The 21043-nt window shown below is 46.0% G+C and overlaps 1 long non-coding RNA gene across 1 annotated transcript in view; it reads right to left on the bottom strand.

The window, feature by feature from the left end:
- LOC130277607 (uncharacterized) overlaps positions 1–16183 on the bottom strand; it is a 56892-nt gene extending 40709 nt beyond the window's left edge. Inside the window, exon 1 of the long non-coding RNA XR_008845489.1 lies at positions 16097–16183. This is a non-coding gene — a long non-coding RNA (uncharacterized LOC130277607). The remainder of the gene's footprint in view (positions 1–16096) is intronic.
- Between the last annotated feature and the right edge of the window lie 4860 nt (positions 16184–21043).

The raw sequence follows: 21043 nt of genomic DNA, 5'->3' as shown, positions 1-21043 counted from the left end.
GCAGTAAAGTTATTCAAGTTCAAGTTAAATCTACTTGTGGTCCTTCAGTCATTTCATTGCACCTATCACTTTTGGGAAGGGGGGGCGATAGGCCGGAACATAGATTCAGCATACCAGCCCTCACCCTGGCGTCATGAGTGACTGGGTTAACATTAACCCCTCACATACCAACACCATACCATCCCTACCATACACCCCACAAGGGCTACCACACATGCTGGGAGTTGTAGTTAGTAACTAACTGCAACTCCTGAATTTAATAAAAAGCGATCAATAAGGCACATCAACACAAAAATGATACTGTTGAAAACTACAGATCGGGTCGCAAAAAACAAGCCCTTATACAGGCCCGTATAAGGAGAAATAAAAAAAAGTTATAGGGGACAGAATAGGACAAAATTTCCCCCGCATATGTGTATCCTGTGATGTTACGCATATATAATTATTTATGCAAATTAGCATGGCCTGTATTTTATTTTATTTTATTGCAAGAATGGTGGCAACCCTAGAAGGGTAGCAGTTCAGAAACAGACATAGTAACCAAGGGTCAAGGGTGAAGCAGAGTCTGAAGTAGTCAGGATCAGAAGTAGTACACGTTTCGGGCATGATATTTAATGTGCAAGGCAGGAGCATAGTCAGCAATAGTAAGGAATCAGGACTAAAAAATTAAAACTACAGGTTTTCTGGTTTGAAGTTATGAATATAAGTAGTTCTACAAGATCCAAGCAGAGTATCCAATAGACAAAGCAGAAATGTTAGGCAGCTTGGGTACAGTCTACAGGAAGAGAGGTCACATGGAGCTGGATGACGAACTGCACTGTGAACTGTAAGTGACAACCATGGAGTGAATGAGAAATGTGGCTGGGTTTAATGGGGTACTGCGATGGAAAACTTTTTTTTTTTTTTTTAAATCAACTGGTGCCAGAAAGTTAAACAGATTTGTAAATTACTTCTATTAAAAAATCCTAATACTTCCAGTACTTATTAGCTGCTGAATACTACAGAGGAAATTCATTTCTTTTTGGAACACAAAGCTCTCTGCTGACATCATGTTCACAGTGCTCTCTGTTGACACCTCTGTCCATTTTAGGAACTGTCCAGAGTAGCATATGTTTGCTCTGGGGATTTTCTCCTACTCTGGACAGTTCTTAAAATGGACAGAGATGTCAGCAGAGAGCACTGTTGTCATGATGTCAGCAGAGAGCTCTGTGTTCCAAAAAGAAATGAGATTTCTCTGTAGTATTCAGCAGCTAATAAGTACTGGAAGGATTAAGATTTTTTAATAGAAGTAATTTACAAATCTAACAAAGAAGCAAGAAGTAGACTCGGCACTGCTGTATCTGTACACGAACTGCAAAATGGATACAGGGATCACGGTTTCTGCTGGGAGAACTCGGGTGGTGCTCAGACTATATGCACAGTTCAATGAAACTTGATAGTAGAAAAGTAGAAAAACAGTCGGCAACTCACCACGCTGGTTCACGTGAGATCCTTCTTTATTGCGGCATACTCACAAATAAATGCAGGGGAGAGACAAACAAGACGGGGGGTACAACAGATAGGCAACGGAACGGTTTCACACGATAGACGTGCTTCTTTTGTGAGTATGCCGCAATAAAGAAGGATCTCACGTGAACCAGCATGGTGAGTTCCCGACTGTTTTTCTACTTTTCTACTATCTAATTTACAAATCTGTTTAACTTTCTGACACCAGTTGATTTAAATAAAAAAAAGTTTTCCACCGGAGTACCCCTTTAAATAGTTAGGCATTGATGAGCATAGTGCAGACACCTGATGCACAAAGTACAGGAGTAAACATTGTGTTGCGTAGAAAAAGTTCTCACAACCAGGAAACCATTACTCCAGCAGGTTGTGGTCATGGAACTGGGACAAAATAACACAGGAACCAACCAAATAAATGTCTTAAAAATCTTACCAGTGTAAAGTTAATTCATCATGTTGAAAATACAGTCTACATATTTCAGAGAAAAGTAAGCTGAGCAGTTTGATATATATTCTTGTGGTAGATGATGAAGAACTTGCACATTATTAATTTAACTACAGTTAAATTGCACATAATTTATTTAACCGCACTTTAACCACTTACATGCTGGAGGAAAACCTTTATAGAAAAAAAAAAACACAGCCAACCACCCCAAAAATAAAAATGCATAAATTATCCTTAAAAAAATAAATTTTATATAAAACATAAAATTATAAATTTTTTATAAATAAAAAAAAAGCTATACATATTTGGTATCTCTATGTCTGTAAAGATCTAAGCTTAGATTTATCAAACTATGTGAGAGAAAAAGTGGAGTGATTTTCCCACAGCGACCAATCACAGCTCAGCTTTCACTTTACCAGAGCTTGCTAGCTGCGCTGTGATTGGTTTCTATGAAAAATATCTCTCACACAGTTTGATAAATCTGGGCACTAAACTATAAAAATATATTCTTAGTTATCCCACATGGTAATTGCTTTAAAAATAAATAGAAAAACACATAAAAATGACAGTATTTAGTTAATTTGCCTTACAAAAAACAGAAAAGAGCAATCAAAAATGTCAAATGTAAAAAGTGTCGTATCATTGTCATTGTAGTGGCCCAGAGAATACAATTACAATGGTATTTTTATCACATGGAGAATGGTGTAAATTAAAAATAAAATTCACTATCCCCCAACTCTGCAAAAAAATAAATAAATATATAAATAAACATTTAATAAATAAGTTATATGAACCCCAAAAATAAACCCTTACAATGTACAACATGTCCGGCAAATCACAAGCCCTCATATTGCTATGTTGAAGGGAAAAAAAAGTTATAGCTCTTAGAATGAATGATTAAAAAAATTAAGAAAAGAGGCCCAAATTGACTTGGTCACTAAAGTGTTAAACATCTGGTTATTCTGGGCTTAGGAGTCCTGTGGATGGTCCCACCAACTGATTGAAAGCTATCTCTGTTTTCACACTGACTCACTACTAGTCACTACATAGGACTACAAAGGACCACCTACTAGACTTCTAAGCCCAGAATATGCAAAATTTCTAATAAATAACAATTTTTCAGTAATGCAACTTAAAAGGTGAAACGAATATATGAGAGAGACTCATTACATGCAAGCCGTGATTTGTCATAATTGTGATGATTTATGGCTTACAGCTCATGAAAACCCCAAATCCACAATATTATATGTGTAACACTCACATTTCAGAAGACAGGAACCCCGGTGGATGTGGATCCGCTGGACCTGTGTGGTAGATGACTCAGACCGTACCAGGGAACAGAGTCTAAGTTGCCTCTGGTTTTCACCAGAGCCTGCCGCAAAGTGGGATGGAATTGCTGTGTCAGGCGGCACCCAGGTCACTACCCCTGGCACGGCTCGACCACACAGGCGGCTGAGTAGATGTGAAACACAGGAGGGATAAGGCAGAAGTCTGGATAGCAGAAAGGCAGACTGCACAGTAGCGTAGTCAAGATGTAGCAGGAGTTCAGTAGGCAGGCGGCAGAAGAGCAAGGTCAAAGTCACAAAGCAAGGGATCAGATACACGGCAAGGCAATACTGAGGAGGGTGGAGGAATTTATAAATGAGCCACAGGTGAATTACACTAATGAGCGTACTGGCCCTTTAAATCTTAAAGCTCCGGCACGCGCGCACCCTAGGGGACTGGGACGCGCGCGCCGGTGCAGAGAGGCGGAGGCAGGAGAAACACCCGAAGAGTGACGGACTGGGGCTCCAATGCGAGTCCCAGCCCTGTCGTCAGCAGCAGGTAAGGGAACCATGCACTCACGGCTGGCGTGTCGGGGCGGCCGGGGCGCATAACGCAACAATATGATTTGGGGAGCCATGTCATCTGGAGTTGGTCCACTGTGCTTCATTAAGTCATGGGTCAACGCATCCGTCTACCAGAAGATTTTGGAGCATTTCATGCTGCCTTTCTTTTTAAGTTGCATTAATGAAATATAATGGACTTTTGCACGATATTCAAATTTTTCGAGTTTCACCTGTACTTGTTAAAAATATTTTTTTCCCTCAAGTATTTACATCGATTTGCTTAGCTTCTTCTGCTCTATAACATGGTGTCTTCAGTTAAGACAGTGCTTTTAATGTCATGGGTTCCCTTTAAATTCACTGCTGGGATAAGATGGCATTGCCATCTGCGCATGTCTGTTGCATAGGAACACAGCGCACAGACAACTTGGTGCAGGAAAAGGAATTGTTCCAATACATACAAAAAAAAAAGGAAGCAACTTTGCAAATAGTCTTTATTTGGAATTTTCTTTTTGTGTCTGCAGCTCCTACACATGCCTATGTGTCTCCAAGACAACAGACTACAATCAGACACTTTGTAGTCTGATCCTTTAGTCATATTGCTGTCCATTTGTTAACTATGGGGGCAGACGAGAGTACGACTACAGAACCAAATTATACATTATTTGTTTCCAATCACAGGTTTAATATCTTAAAAAGCTCAAGGAAAGTGAAACATGAGCTATGACTGGTTGCTATGGTCAAAATCTGACAATTTTTGTCTTGGACAAATTGATAAATCTTGTCCTTTGTTCTGCAAAGAAGATGTAGACCTAAAACAATTTAACTTTTTGAATAGTTTTCTAGTTTTAGTTGCAATTAAAATATTATAAAAAAATAATTGTGAATGTGGACAAATATTTGAAAGACCATTGGTTAAGTATCTTTGGTAAAACAGGAAATGTTCAACCTCTGCTACTAGTGCAAACCAAAACAAATCACTCGGCTGATTTCTGCCCATAGCTCAAATGCCTTTATGTTATACAACGGTTGATGCCAAAGAGTCTCCAGTAATAAAGCAAGAACCATAATATACTAAAAAAGACTGGTATTCTATGTGTTACGCCGAGCGCTCCGGGTCCCCGCTCCTCCCCGGAGCGCTCGCTTCACTCTCTCCGCTGCAGCGCTCCGGTCACGTCCTCTGACCCGGGGCGCTGCGATCCCGCTGCCAGCCGGGATGCGATTCGCGATGCGGGTAGCGCCCGCTCGCGATGCGCACCCCGGCTCCCCTACCTGACTCGCTCCCCGTCTGTTCTGTCCCGGCGCGCGCGGCCCCGCTCCCTAGGGCGCGCGCGCGCCGGGTCTCTACGATTTAAAGGGCCACTGCGCCGCTGATTGGCGCAGTGGTTCCAATTAGGGTAATCACCTGTGCACTTCCCTATATTACCTCACTTCCCTTGCACTCCCTTGCCGGATCTTGTTGCCTTAGTGCCAGTGAAAGCGTTCCTTGTGTGTTCCTTGCCTGTGTTTCCAGACCTTCTGCCGTTGCCCCTGACTACGATCCTTGCTGCCTGCCCCGACCTTCTGCTACGTCCGACCTTGCTTCTGCCTACTCCCTTGTACCGCGCCTATCTTCAGCAGCCAGAGAGGTGAGCCGTTGCTAGTGGATACGACCTGGTCACTACCGCCGCAGCAAGACCATCCCGCTTTGCGGCGGGCTCTGGTGAAAACCAGTAGTGGCTTAGAACCGGTCCACTAGCACGGTCCACGCCAATCCCTCTCTGGCACAGAGGATCCACTACCTGCCAGCCGGCATCGTGACAGTAGATCCGGCCATGGATCCCGCTGAAGTTCCTCTGCCAGTTGTCGCTGACCTCACCACGGTGGTCGCCCAGCAGTCACAACAGATAGCGCAACAAGGCCAACAGCTGTCTCAACTGACCGTTATGCTACAACAGTTACTACCACAGCTTCAGCAGTCATCTCCGCCGCCAGCTCCTGCACCTCCTCCGCAGCGAGTGGCCGCTCCTGGGCTACGCCTATCCTTGCCGGATAAATTTGATGGGGACTCTAAGTTTTGCCGTGGCTTTCTTTCCCAATGTTCCCTGCATCTGGAGATGATGTCGGACCTGTTTCCCACTGAAAGGTCTAAGGTGGCTTTCGTAGTCAGCCTTCTGTCCGGAAAAGCCCTGTCATGGGCCACACCGCTCTGGGACCGCAATGACCCCGTCACTGCCTCTGTACACTCCTTCTTCTCGGAAATCCGAAGTGTCTTTGAGGAACCTGCCCGAGCCTCTTCTGCTGAGACTGCCCTGTTGAACCTGGTCCAGGGTAATTCTTCCGTTGGCGAGTATGCCGTACAATTCCGTACTCTTGCTTCAGAATTGTCCTGGAATAATGAGGCCCTCTGCGCGACCTTCAAAAAAGGCCTATCCAGCAACATTAAAGATGTTCTGGCCGCACGAGAAATTCCTGCTAATCTACATGAACTTATTCACCTAGCCACTCGCATTGACATGCGTTTTTCCGAAAGGCGTCAGGAACTCCGCCAAGATATGGACTCTGTTCGCACGAGGCGTTTCTCCTCCTCGGCTCCTCTCTCCTCTGGTCCCCTGCAATCTGTTCTTGTGCCTTCCGCCGTGGAGGCTATGCAGGTCGACCGGTCTCGCCTGACACCTCAAGAGAGGACACGACGCCGTATGGAGAACCTCTGCCTGTACTGTGCTAGTACCGAACACTTCCTGAGGGATTGTCCTATCCGTCCTCCCCGCCTGGAAAGACGTACGCTGACTCCGCACAAAGGTGAGACAGTCCTTGATGTCTACTCTGCTTCTCCACGTCTTACAGTGCCTGTGCGGATGTCTGCCTCTGCCTTCTCCTTCCCTGCTGTGGCCTTCTTGGACTCTGGATCTGCAGGAAATTTTATTTTGGCCTCTCTCGTCAACAGGTTCAACATCCCGGTGACCAGTCTCGCCAGACCCCTCTACATCAATTGTGTAAATAATGAAAGATTGGACTGTACCATACGTTTCCGCACGGAGCCCCTTCTTATGAGCATCGGATCTCATCATGAGAGGATTGAACTTTTGGTCCTCCCCAATTGCACCTCAGAAATTCTCCTTGGACTTCCCTGGCTTCAACTTCATTCCCCAACCCTGGATTGGTCCACTGGGGAGATCAAGAGTTGGGGGTCCTCTTGTTCCAAGAACTGTCTAAAACCGGTTCCCAGTAACCCTTGCCGTAACTCTGTGGTTCCTCCAGTAACCGGTCTCCCTAAGGCCTATATGGACTTCGCGGATGTTTTCTGCAAAAAACAAGCTGAGACTCTACCTCCTCACAGGCCTTATGATTGCCCTATCGACCTCCTCCCGGGCACTACTCCACCCCGGGGCAGAATTTATCCTCTCTCTGCCCCAGAGACTCTTGCCATGTCCGAATACGTCCAGGAGAATCTAAAAAAGGGCTTTATCCGTAAATCCTCCTCTCCTGCCGGAGCCGGATTTTTCTTTGTGTCCAAAAAAGATGGCTCCCTACGTCCTTGCATTGACTACCGCGGTCTTAATAAAATCACGGTTAAGAACCGCTACCCCTTACCCCTCATCTCTGAACTCTTTGATCGCCTCCAAGGTGCCCACATCTTCACTAAATTGGACTTAAGAGGCGCCTATAACCTCATCCGCATCAGAGAGGGGGACGAGTGGAAAACGGCATTTAACACCAGAGATGGACACTTTGAGTATCTGGTCATGCCCTTTGGACTGTGCAATGCCCCTGCCGTCTTCCAAGACTTTGTCAATGAAATTTTTCGTGATCTGTTATACTCCTGTGTTGTTGTATATCTGGACGATATCCTAATTTTTTCTGCCAATCTAGAAGAACACCGCCAGCATGTCCGTATGGTTCTTCAGAGACTTCGTGACAACCAACTCTATGCCAAAATTGAGAAATGTCTGTTTGAATGCCAATCTCTTCCTTTTCTAGGATATTTGGTCTCTGGCCAGGGACTACAGATGGATCCAGACAAACTCTCTGCCGTCTTAGATTGGCCACGCCCCTCCGGACTCCGTGCTATCCAACGCTTTTTGGGGTTCGCCAATTATTACAGGCAATTTATTCCACATTTTTCTACCATTGTGGCTCCTATCGTGGCTTTAACCAAAAAAAATGCTGATCCCAAGTCCTGGCCTCCTCAAGCAGAAGACGCCTTTAAACGACTCAAGTCTGCCTTTTCTTCGGCTCCCGTGCTCTCCAGACCTGACCCTTCCAAACCCTTCCTATTGGAGGTTGATGCCTCCTCAGTGGGAGCTGGAGCTGTTCTTCTACAAAAAAATTCTTCCGGGCATGCTGTCACTTGTGGTTTTTTCTCTAGGACCTTCTCTCCAGCGGAGAGGAACTACTCCATCGGGGATCGAGAGCTTCTAGCCATTAAATTAGCACTTGAGGAATGGAGGCATCTGCTGGAGGGATCAAGATTTCCTGTTATTATCTACACCGACCACAAGAACCTCTCCTACCTCCAGTCTGCCCAACGGCTGAATCCTCGCCAGGCCCGGTGGTCTCTGTTCTTTGCCCGATTTAATTTTGAGATTCACTTTCGTCCTGCCGATAAGAACATTAGGGCCGATGCTCTCTCTCGTTCCTCGGATGCCTCAGAAGTTGATCTCCCTCCGCAACACATCATTCCACCTGACTGCCTGATCTCCACTTCTCCTGCCTCCATCAGGCAGACCCCTCCAGGAAAGACCTTTGTTTCTCCACGCCAACGCCTCGGAATCCTCAAATGGGGTCACTCCTCCCATCTCGCAGGTCATGCGGGCATCAAGAAATCTGTGCAACTCATCTCCCGCTTCTATTGGTGGCCGACTCTGGAGACGGATGTTGGGGACTTTGTGCGAGCCTGCACTATCTGTGCCCGGGATAAGACTCCTCGCCAGAAGCCCGCTGGTTTTCTTCATCCTCTGCCTGTCCCCGAACAGCCTTGGTCTCTGATTGGTATGGATTTTATTACTGATTTACCCCCTTCCCGTGGCAACACTGTTATTTGGGTGGTCGTTGATCGATTCTCCAAAATGGCACATTTCATCCCTCTTCCTGGTCTTCCTTCTGCGCCTCAGTTGGCTAAACAATTTTTTGTACACATTTTTCGTCTTCACGGGTTGCCTACGCAGATTGTCTCGGATAGAGGTGTCCAATTCGTGTCTAAATTCTGGAGGGCTCTCTGTAAACAACTCAAGATTAAATTAAATTTTTCCTCTGCATATCATCCCCAGTCCAATGGACAAGTAGAAAGAATTAACCAGATCTTGGGTGATTATTTGCGACATTTTGTTTCCTCCCGCCAGGATGACTGGGCAGATCTCCTTCCATGGGCCGAATTCTCGTATAACTTCAGGGTCTCTGAATCTTCCTCCAAATCCCCATTTTTCGTGGTGTACGGCCGTCACCCTCTTCCCCCCCTCCCTACCCCCTTGCCCTCTGGTCTGCCCGCTGTGGATGAAATTTCTCGTGACCTTTCCATTATATGGAGAGAGACCCAAAATTCTCTCTTACAGGCTTCTTCACGCATGAAGAGGTTCGCGGATAAGAAAAGAAGAGCTCCCCCCGTTTTTTCCCCTGGAGACAAGGTATGGCTCTCCGCTAAATATGTCCGCTTCCGTGTCCCTAGCTACAAGTTGGGACCACGCTATCTTGGTCCTTTCAAAATTTTGTGTCAAATTAATCCTGTCTCTTATAAACTTCTTCTTCCTCCTTCTCTTCGTATCCCTAATGCCTTTCACGTCTCTCTTCTCAAACCACTCATCCTCAACCGTTTTTCTCCCAAATCTGTTCCTCCCACTCCTGTTTCCGGCTCCTCGGACGTCTTCTCGGTCAAGGAAATTTTGGCTGCCAAAAAGGTCAGAGGGAAAAATTTTTTTTTAGTAGACTGGGAGGGTTGTGGTCCTGAAGAGAGATCCTGGGAACCTGAGGACAACATCCTTGACAAAAGTCTGCTCCTCAGGTTCTCAGGCTCCAAGAAGAGGGGGAGACCCAAGGGGGGGGGTACTGTTACGCCGAGCGCTCCGGGTCCCCGCTCCTCCCCGGAGCGCTCGCTTCACTCTCTCCGCTGCAGCGCTCCGGTCACGTCCTCTGACCCGGGGCGCTGCGATCCCGCTGCCAGCCGGGATGCGATTCGCGATGCGGGTAGCGCCCGCTCGCGATGCGCACCCCGGCTCCCCTACCTGACTCGCTCCCCGTCTGTTCTGTCCCGGCGCGCGCGGCCCCGCTCCCTAGGGCGCGCGCGCGCCGGGTCTCTACGATTTAAAGGGCCACTGCGCCGCTGATTGGCGCAGTGGTTCCAATTAGGGTAATCACCTGTGCACTTCCCTATATTACCTCACTTCCCTTGCACTCCCTTGCCGGATCTTGTTGCCTTAGTGCCAGTGAAAGCGTTCCTTGTGTGTTCCTTGCCTGTGTTTCCAGACCTTCTGCCGTTGCCCCTGACTACGATCCTTGCTGCCTGCCCCGACCTTCTGCTACGTCCGACCTTGCTTCTGCCTACTCCCTTGTACCGCGCCTATCTTCAGCAGCCAGAGAGGTGAGCCGTTGCTAGTGGATACGACCTGGTCACTACCGCCGCAGCAAGACCATCCCGCTTTGCGGCGGGCTCTGGTGAAAACCAGTAGTGGCTTAGAACCGGTCCACTAGCACGGTCCACGCCAATCCCTCTCTGGCACAGAGGATCCACTACCTGCCAGCCGGCATCGTGACACTATGACTGTTGGATATGAGCAGGAATATTTTAATAAAATAATAATAATGATATACACATTTAAGTAGTAGGTCACAGGGCCCTTGGGAACCTACCTACAGTGGGGGGGAAAAGGATTTAGTCAGCCACCAATTGAGCAAGTTCTTTCACTTAAAAAGATGAGGCCTGTAATTTTCATCATAGGTATACCTCAACTATGAGAGACATAATGAGAAAAAAAAAATCCATAAAATCACATTGTCAGATTTTTTAAGAATTTATTTGCAAATTATTGTGGAAAATAAGTATTTGGTCACCTACAAACAAGCAAGATTTCTGGCTCTCACAGACTTGTAACTTCTTCTTTAACCCCTTAAAGGGGTACTCTGGTGGTTAATTTTTTTGACTATATGGCATCTTCTTTGTAAGTTTAGTTTTTTGCAATATACATGTGTTATATGTTTTGGCAGCATGTATGTGTTTTTCTTACCTGTTTGTTGGGCAGGAAGTTCTGTAGTTCAGAGGGTTTTCTTTTACTGTTCTCCACAGTTCTGAGTCTGTTGTGGACAAGATGTCACAGCTTTTTTTTTTTTTTCTCTGTCTGCAAGAGAAGAATAAGCCACGCCCCCTCATCTCATCCAGCTGAGTACACAGCTCCTCACCTCCCCTCCCCCCTGCTCTGTATTCTAAGGACACAGGTCTGCACAGGAGAAAGAACACAGAGAAGATAAGTGTTATCTGAAGGGGAGGATGAGAAGGTGCACGGGCTGGGGATGTATGGACTGCAGGGGAAGAAATCTCATACTGGGAATGATCTCTATATGTGAAGGGGGATGAGGGTACTCCTGAATGACACATGCTGGGAGTTGTAGTCCCTGTTGTATGTGTGTATGCCAGTGTGCTTCCAGCTGTTGCAAGACTACAACTCCCAGCATGCCCTGACAGACTTTGGGCATGCTGGGAGTTGTAGATTTGCAACAGCTGGAGGGACACTGGTTGGGAAACACTGTTCTAGCCTATTCAGCATACACATCATGTTACACCAGTGTTTCCCAACCAGTATGCCTCCAGCTGTTGCAAAACTACAACTCCTAGCATGCCTAAAGGCTGTCAGGGCATGCTGGGAGTTGTGGTTTTGCAACACCTGGAGGCACCCTGGTTGGGAAACACTGGTGTATGCCCTACAGAGGTGTGGTGAACTACAACCCCCAAGAGACTACAGAGGCAGCATGCTGGTGTTATACTGAAGACTCCTGCATGACACATGCTGGGAGTTGTAGTCCCTTTTGTGTGTGTGTATGCCAGTGTATCCCAACCAAGGCTGATTTATATTAGTGTGCTGTGTATAAGGGCGCCGACCCGGGAAAATAGTAGGATGGGTAAAGGGCAGAACAAACAAACAAAAAAAAGGAGCCGCCCCAAACCAGCAAGGCATGTGGCATGCTGGGATTTGTAGTTTTCAGCACAGCAAGAAACAGGAAATAGAAGCAAAGATAGGAAAACAATGTGGGGGATAAACATACAACAAAGAACAGAAATAGAGTAGCTTAAACAACAAGAATAGAAATGAAACAAAACAAATAGGGTAAGTCAAAAATGGAAAAACACGTTGACCACCGGAGTACCCCTTTAACGACCGGGGTTTTTCCGTTTGTTGCATCTTCGTTTTTTCCTCCTTACCTTTAAAAAATCATAACTCTTTTAATTTTGCACCTAAAAATCCATTTGATGGCTTATTTTTTGCACCACCAATTCTACTTTGTAATGAGATAAGTCATTTTACCCAAAAATCTATGGCGAAAGGAAAAAAAATCATTGTGAGACAAAATTGAAAGAAAAAAAAAACGCCATTTTGTAATTTTGGGGGCTTCTGTTTCTACACAGTACATTTTTCAGTAAAAATTACACCTTCTCTTTATTCTGCAGGTCCATACTGTTACGCCTAGCGCTCCGGGTCCCCGCTCCTCCCCGGAGCGCTCACGGCGTCTTTCTCCCTGCAGCGCCCCGGTCGGTCCCGCTGACCGGGAGCGCTGCACTGTCATGGCCGTTGGGGATGCGATTCGCACAGCGGGACGCGCCCGCTCGCGAATCGCATCCCAGGTCACTTACCCGTCCCGGTCCCCTGCTGTCATGTGCTGGCGCGCGCGGCTCCGCTCTCTAGGGCGCGCGCGCGCCAGCTCTCTGAGACTTAAAGGGCCAGTGCACCAATGATTGGTGCCTGGCCCAATTAGCTTAATTGGCTTCCACCTGCTCCCTGGCTATATCTGATCTCCTCCCATGCACTCCCTTGCCGGATCTTGTTGCCTTGTGCCAGTGAAAGCGTTTAGTGTGTCCAAAGCCTGTGTACCTGAACTTCTGCTACCCATCCTGACTACGAACCTTGCCGCCTGCCCCCGACCTTCTGCTACGTCTGACCTTGCCTCTGCCTAGTCCTTCTGTCCCACGCCTTCTCAGCAGTCAGCGAGGTAGAGCCGTTGCTTCTGTCTACTCCCTTGTACCGCGCCTAAATTCAGCATCCCGGTGACCCGTCTCGTCAAGCCGCTCTACATTTCCGCGGTCAACGGAGCCAGATTGGACTGCACCGTGCGTTACCGCACAGAGCCCCTCCTCATGTCCATTGGACCCCACCTTGAGAGGATTGAGTTCTTCATTCTCCCCAACTGTACCTCTGAGGTCCTCCTCGGTCTGCCTTGGCTCCGGCTTCATTCCCCCACCATTGATTGGACCACCGGGGAGATCAGGAACTGGGACTCTGCCTGCCACAGGAAGTGCCTCTCCCCCCCTCCCAGTCCCGTCAGGCAAGCCTCTGTGCCTCCCCATGGCCCCCGTCCTGGTGTCACACTGCCCCGTGCCAGGCCTCGCCCTCTGCCCTCCCTCCCCATTCCCACTCCTGCTGTACTGCCTGCCGTTGAGGAAACCCTCCATTCTTTCCCGGTGTCCTCATCCCAGGGGAGGCAGTTACCGGACAAAGAGAAGGGGAGACCTAAGGGGGGGGGGTACTGTTACGCCTAGCGCTCCGGGTCCCCGCTCCTCCCCGGAGCGCTCACGGCGTCTTTCTCCCTGCAGCGCCCCGGTCGGTCCCGCTGACCGGGAGCGCTGCACTGTCATGGCCGTTGGGGATGCGATTCGCACAGCGGGACGCGCCCGCTCGCGAATCGCATCCCAGGTCACTTACCCGTCCCGGTCCCCTGCTGTCATGTGCTGGCGCGCGCGGCTCCGCTCTCTAGGGCGCGCGCGCGCCAGCTCTCTGAGACTTAAAGGGCCAGTGCACCAATGATTGGTGCCTGGCCCAATTAGCTTAATTGGCTTCCACCTGCTCCCTGGCTATATCTGATCTCCTCCCATGCACTCCCTTGCCGGATCTTGTTGCCTTGTGCCAGTGAAAGCGTTTAGTGTGTCCAAAGCCTGTGTACCTGAACTTCTGCTACCCATCCTGACTACGAACCTTGCCGCCTGCCCCCGACCTTCTGCTACGTCTGACCTTGCCTCTGCCTAGTCCTTCTGTCCCACGCCTTCTCAGCAGTCAGCGAGGTAGAGCCGTTGCTAGTGGATACGACCTGGTTGCTACTGCCGCAGCAAGACCATCCCGCTTTGCGGCGGGCTCTGGTGAAAACCAGTAGCCTCTTAGAACCGGTCCACTAGCACGGTCCACGCCAATCCCTCGCTGACACAGAGGATCCACTACCTGGAAGCCGAATCGTGACACATACTATTAAAATGATACCCTATTTATGTAGGTTTGATTTTGTCGTACTTCTGGAAAAAATCATAACTACATGCAGAAAAATGTATACGTTTAAAATTGTCATTTTCTGACCCCTATAACTTTTTTATATTTCCACGAAGTTTTTAGCGGTACCATTTTTATATTGATCGGACTTATTGATCGTTTTTTATTCATTTTTTCATTATATAAAACGTGAAAAAAATACACTGTTTTGGAATTTGGACATTTTTTGCACGTACACCATTAACCGTGTGGTTTAATTAATTATATATTTTTATAATTCAGACATTTCCGCATGCGGCGATACCACATATGTTTATTTTTATTTACACTTTTGTTTTTTAAATGGGAAAAGGGGGGTGATTCAAACTTTTATTAGGGAAGGGGTTAAATGATCTTTATTCGCTTTTTTCACTTTTCCCATATGGGGCTATAACACTGCATACACTGATCTTTTACATTGATCAATGGTTTCTCATAGGAAACCATTGATCAATGATTCTGCTGCTTGACTGCTCATGCCTGGATTTCAGGCACTGAGCAGTCATTCGATGATGGGACACCAGGAGGCAAGGTAAGGGACCCTCCTGCTGTGCCTCAGCTGTTGGAGATGCCGTAATTTCACCGTGGACATCCCGAACAGCCCCCTGAGTTAACCTGCAATGGTTTAGTTTCACTTTAGACGCGGCGATCAACTTTGAACGGCGCGTCTAAAGGGTTAATAGCATGCGACACTGCGATCAGTGCCGTGCTATTAGCCACAGGTCCCGGCCTTTGTTAGAGGCCAGACCTGACCCGTTATGAACGGGACCAGACTCAGGACGTACCGATACGTCCTGGGTCCTTAACAGGTTAAAGGGGTTATCCAGGAAAAAAACTTTTTTTTTATATATCAACTGGCTCCAGAAAGTTAAACAGATTTGTAAATTACTTCTATTAAAAAACCTTAATCCTTTCAGTACTTATGAGCTTCTGAAGTTAAGGTTGTCCTTTTCTGTCTAAGTGATCTCTGATGACACGTGTCTTGGGAAACGCCCAGTTTAGAAGCAAATCCCCATAGCAAACCTCTTCTAAACTGGGCGTTTCCCGAGACACGTGTCATCAGAGATTACTTAGGCAGAAAAGGACAACCTTAACTTCAGAAGCTCATAAGTACTGAAAGGATTAAGGTTTTTTAATAGAAGTAATTTACAAATCTGTTTAACTTTCTGGCACCAGTTGATTAAAAAATATATATTTTCCATTAGAGTACCCCGTACCCCTTTGAGTGTGGATATCTATATATATATTTTTTTTAATTAAAATATTCATGCTCCTATCCAACTATCCTAGAACGCAAATCTTTTAAAGTGTTTTTCTATCTTTTCCAGACACTTGGGGTACAAGTGTAAGTTTGGTCAACTCGGACTTCTTTGATCTACACTGGTGTAGTGTGCCTCCGCACATCCATTTGTATTATAAGAATCATTACATGTGTGGTGTGCCACTGTGGTGAGTGGCAGGGCCACGGGTGTTGCGGTGATGAGTGTTGGGATCAGATGTTATTAACCCCTGGGGTCGGATGGTATCAACCCCTATGTGTTCGTTAAGCCAGTGTGGTTTTCGGGTTCCGGAACACCACACGCCCTGATTCTCCGCTATCCCACGGTCTAGTAGTGAAGAAAGAGTCCATAACCAGTGGAGGGTAAACAGAGGTTTTACTTAATAGAAGACAGGTGTAATTATCTTCACAGCTATGGCCAGAATTCCCAGAGAGGTGACCAGTACCCAGAGGACCTCACAGCTTGCTGGACCAATACTTTTACTTTGACTTGTAATTAGACTTGACTTGTACTATGTGTAGGACTTGACTAACTTCAGTGACAGCAGGCATAGACTTTCAGACTTACTGGAGAGTTGTAGCTTTGTGGTACTCCAGATGCTTGAACACTGGCCTCTGGTAGCTACTTCAGCAACGGCTTGTTCTCAGATCAGATGGTAGGGTCTAAGAGAGCTGGAATCTAAGAGAGTGAATTAAGATGGCTGCCCCTTTATATAGTGGGGGGCTGTGCTAAAGCCCATTGGTCAAGCTATGGGTCATAGGTTAATGCTGGTGCTTTCTGGGAGTACATGTTGCAACAAATCTTATAACTGCATAATATAACATGTGACATGCTTACCCACACAGGTCCTTGAGTCCTCCACAGGTCTTGTATACTATCTATACATAAGGATCCTGTCTATGCTCTTAAAGGCACATATACCACATTTAATAAATTAACAGGAGAACAAGGGGAGTCCCTGCAGGGGAGCCCCCAGGTCACTGAGGGACTCAACCTGACAGGGCCTACAGGTAGTACAGGAACGTGTACCTGTACTGGGACATCACAAACCCCTTAGCTTAACATAAGTCGTCCTAGACATAAGGTGGCCGTGGAGCCATATGCAGGCCTGAGGCATTTTATGCACAAACGTCCATTTCAGGCTGATGAAATAACAAATAACATTAGAGTCTTGGTATAATAGTCCATACATGCTCTTTTGTAGTTGAACAGGATTGTGAACCGGATTGAAGATTGTTTATGACTGTACATATACTGTTACTTTACTCCTAAATAACTTTTCTATGCACTTATAACTGGACTTTGCAATTTATAGCTGGACTATGCATATTATAATTAACTATACACAACTGACACTTTTGACTATGCATTTATTGACTTGCATAACTATTTACTAGACAGAACATGACATTTTTGACTGTGCATGTGACATACTATACAGGTGATATACTGTACACGACTAGACTATATACTAGACATTATTTACTAGACATTATATACATGACTACATGGGCGACGGCCCTCCGGAAGCCTCCGGTGTCTCCTCTGCTGGTGCTCGGCCCACTTGCCGTCGTTCTCGGGTAGCGGTACCTTCATTCAGGCGTCGTCGGCCCCGAGGGACAGTTGATGCAGATGTTCCGATAACTCATGGAACATCTTCGCCACCACGGCGGCAATCATCCGATCCTCCGGCTCCATCTTGGGACTCCCGGTGCACGTGGATTGCTGTGACTCCCACATCTTACTGCTCTCTGCCAGTACTTCCTGTGGACTGAAGAGGTCAAACTCCGCTTTGCCTTTTATATTGGTCTCCAACAAGATGGCTGCCAGCAGGAAGGACGTCATCAGTGGGGCCTGGGACCAGAAGCGGCACAGCTGTACATCCTCTTCATCCACTCCCCTGGCAACAGGGGGCGGACCTTTCAAATTCCACTTGGGGCTGGAAACTACGACATTGTTTCCATGCCCGGGGGCGGGATGCTGGCCTTGGCAGGAATCCTTGGCGCGCTTCTTCGGCAGATCTTTAACCCTTTCAGGTACAATAGACATTTTGGCGCGCAAAATAATTTCTGCTCTTATCTTGCACATTGTAAATCCACTTTTTGTAAACTTTCTTGCCACTGACAATACTGTAAACTTCACCTTCCCTACTATTTCTTCAGTGCCAGCACTTAAACTGATTTCAAAGACACAGTCCCGTACACTTGGCTGGCGCACACTTTTTTGCAAAGACATGCGACTTGGTATTAGACACAGATCAGACTTGAGGGATAGGATTTGCGGCAACTTGCCTTGGGCACACACCTTCATACTGTAGATGGGTGGCCGGACTGAATGGTTGAGGCACACACTCGTATCCTGTTTGTGGGATGCCAAAATATGTGGTGTGCCACTGTGGTGAGTGGCAGGGTCATGGGTGTTGCGGTGATGAGTTTTGGGATCATATGTTATTAACCCCGTGGGTCGGATGGTATTAACCCCTATGTGTTGGTGACGCAAGTGTGGTTTTCGGGTTCCAGAACACCACATGCCTGAATTCTCCGCTATCCCACGGTCTAGTAGTGAATAAAGAGTCCACAACCAGTTGAGGGTAAACAGAGGCTTTACTGAATAGAAGACAGGTGTAATTATCTTCACAGCTATGGCCAGAACTCCCCGAGAGGTGACCAGTACCCAGAGGACCTCGCAGCTTGCTGGACCAATACTTTTACTTTGACTTGTAATTTGACTTGACTTGTAATTAGACTTGACTTGTATTATGTGCAGGACTTGACTAACTTCAGTGACAGCAGACATAGACTTGTAGCTTTGGTGTACTCCAGATGCTGAACACTTGTCTCTAAGGCCTCTGGTAGCTACTTCAGCAAAGACTTGTTCTCAGATAAGATGGTAGGGTCTAAGAGAGCTGAGTGAATTAAGATGGCTGCCCCTTTATATAGTGCGGGGCTGGACTAAAGCCCATTGGTCAAGTTGTGGATCATAGGTTAAGCTGGTGCTCTCTGCGAGTACATGTTGCAACAAATCATATAACTGCATAACATGTGACAGGCTTACTCACACAGGTCCTTGAGTCCTCCACAGGTCTTGTATACTATCTAGACATAAGGATCCTGTCTATGCTCTTAAAGGCAAATACACCACATTTAATAAATTAACAGGAGAACAAAGGGAGTCCCTGCAGAGGAGCCCCCAGGTCCCTGAGGGACTCAACCTGACAGGGCCTACAGGTAGTACAGGAACGTGTACCTGTACTGGGACATCACACGTGTATATGTTTTACATACATAAAATGCACATTTTCTTATTGCCTGTCTTTACATTTAGTTCCTGCAGAACTAAGGCATGGTAGTTTTCATAGCATCAGGACACTATGTTTGCACCTTTATAGCTTTGTACCTAAACAGGAGTCTTTTGTCCACACGTAGAATAAAATTTGACTGTATGGGCGTGTTACAAGAAAGGAGAAAATTGTACGTTTACATTCAGTAAAACTGCATTATAAAATCCATTAGTGACTTGTGTTAAAGGGTTTGCAGCTCAAACTGGCTGCATTCTTGACATTTTTGCATAACTGCCAAGAAAGTGAAATAAAATGTCCTTTTTAATGCTCCCGCTAAGAATAGGCCCACTGCTTTCTGATTTAAACTAACAAAGTGGAGGGGACAATGTGAAAGCAGAAGTTCATGGCTGGGTCGAGCAATTTATGCTGCTGGGAATAGTGGTGCTGGTATAGCTCTGTAAATTTCCGTCACTGGTGTTTTGCCATGAGAAAATTAAATACAGTGGGGGTCATTTACAATAGAGAGAGTCTAATACCAGGTAGTTTTGCACATGTACTCTTGAAGTTGCAGTGAAGTGTATAAATATAGGGTATATTATGTTAATATACTATGTATGATTATATTTATCAGCTTTATTGCAGAAGCTAAACTTGGTGCCAACTCTCAGAATTAGATAAACATGTTAGATGGCAGTTTATAAGGGCAGCTGCATAGACTTCCAATATGCACTGTTAAAAGGACAGATATAAGGGAAAATTGGATTCTTTATGTATAACATAATTGTTATAAGCGGTTCTAGAGCTCTCTGTGAAATATTTATTTGCCCCCTTTCTTATGAGACTTATATACAGTTCAGGTGGAGGATAAGGGCCGTCCTACATAGGTAGATAACTGGGAGCAAAGGTCCCTATGAATGTATGTTTGGCCAATAATAGTCCCATGTAAAAGGGCTCTAAGGCTGCATTCACACCACGATTGCAGCCTATGGTTGCTGGATCCGGCTGGGGGAGAGGAAAACCCGGTGCTCCCGTACCCCAGCTGGACCGGCACTGAAATTTATTCACTTTAATGAGCCGACCAGTGTTAAACAGTTGGCTCATTTCTGCCCCGTCTCCGGTTTTGAGACCGGACCTAAAACCATAGTATACTACAACCTAAGCACAGGTGGAATTTAGCCGATTCTTCCAAATTGCCTAAAACCAGATGTTAAAATCACAGCTGGTTCATCAAACCAGGGGGAAGCTGAACCATGATTGCCATCCAGAAGCATTCGGCGTTCCCTCACCACCATTAATTTATTGAGCCTAGTGATGTCACTACACTGTCTACTCCGTTTCACAGTTACTACTGTGGCTGCCAGCCCCTGTCAAAAGATGGGAACTGGCTGCCAAAAATGTGAATGCCACCCCTTGCCCTAAGGGCTGATAACTGTCGATAACTGCCCGAAAGCTGAGTTAGTGATGATGTCATATAATGCCATTATGATGAGTTTGACACATAGCTGTTTGTTCCTTTATTTTTATTTTTTCATTCATTATTTTTGAGCCAAAGCCATAAGTGGATCTAGCAGGAAAGCTAAATCTTTTCTTAATATTTCCCATTCCCTATAAATGAATATTTATAAGAAAAACTACCACAAATGTAGTGTATGTGTCAACTCCCCTAAATGAATAGGATTTAGTTATATACTGTAAGAATAAATAAATTATATAAAAGTATACCTATAGCCAGCCTTAGAGGTAAGATTTTCCTCCCATTATGGGAAGGAAGTTTTTTGTTTCTTTATTTTGCAATTCAAACATCAGAATAAGGTCATAAAGAAAATAACATCATATTTTACAACCAGTATTGTTGCACTGCTAATACCTTCATTATTGGGAACGCTGTCACTTAATCAGCCCTACAATGCACAAATGCTTTATTGTTCGACATTACAACAGAAATAAATCATTTCAAAAATATCAAGTATGAAATAATAATTCTAAATGTTTTTTAAATAATAATATGGAAATATTGTGTAGAATAAACAGCAAGATTAGGAGGGCGCATTAATCATGTCATTTCCTTTGTGTGTCTATTCTATCAAGTTGTCATTATTGGCTTCACATGTTGATTCTCTGCACATAAATCAGTGCTACACACAAATAATGCATTCGGCTGTGTATCACCCCCACGGGATACCAATTGTTGACCCCTTTAAAGCTGTGTTAAATGAGCAGAATGTATGCTTAAA

Source organism: Hyla sarda, chromosome 6 (assembly GCF_029499605.1).
Source record: "Hyla sarda isolate aHylSar1 chromosome 6, aHylSar1.hap1, whole genome shotgun sequence".
Taxonomy (NCBI): Eukaryota; Metazoa; Chordata; class Amphibia; order Anura; family Hylidae; genus Hyla; species Hyla sarda.
Note: the sequence above shows the minus strand (reverse complement) of the source record. Positions and strands in the feature narration are given on the sequence as shown.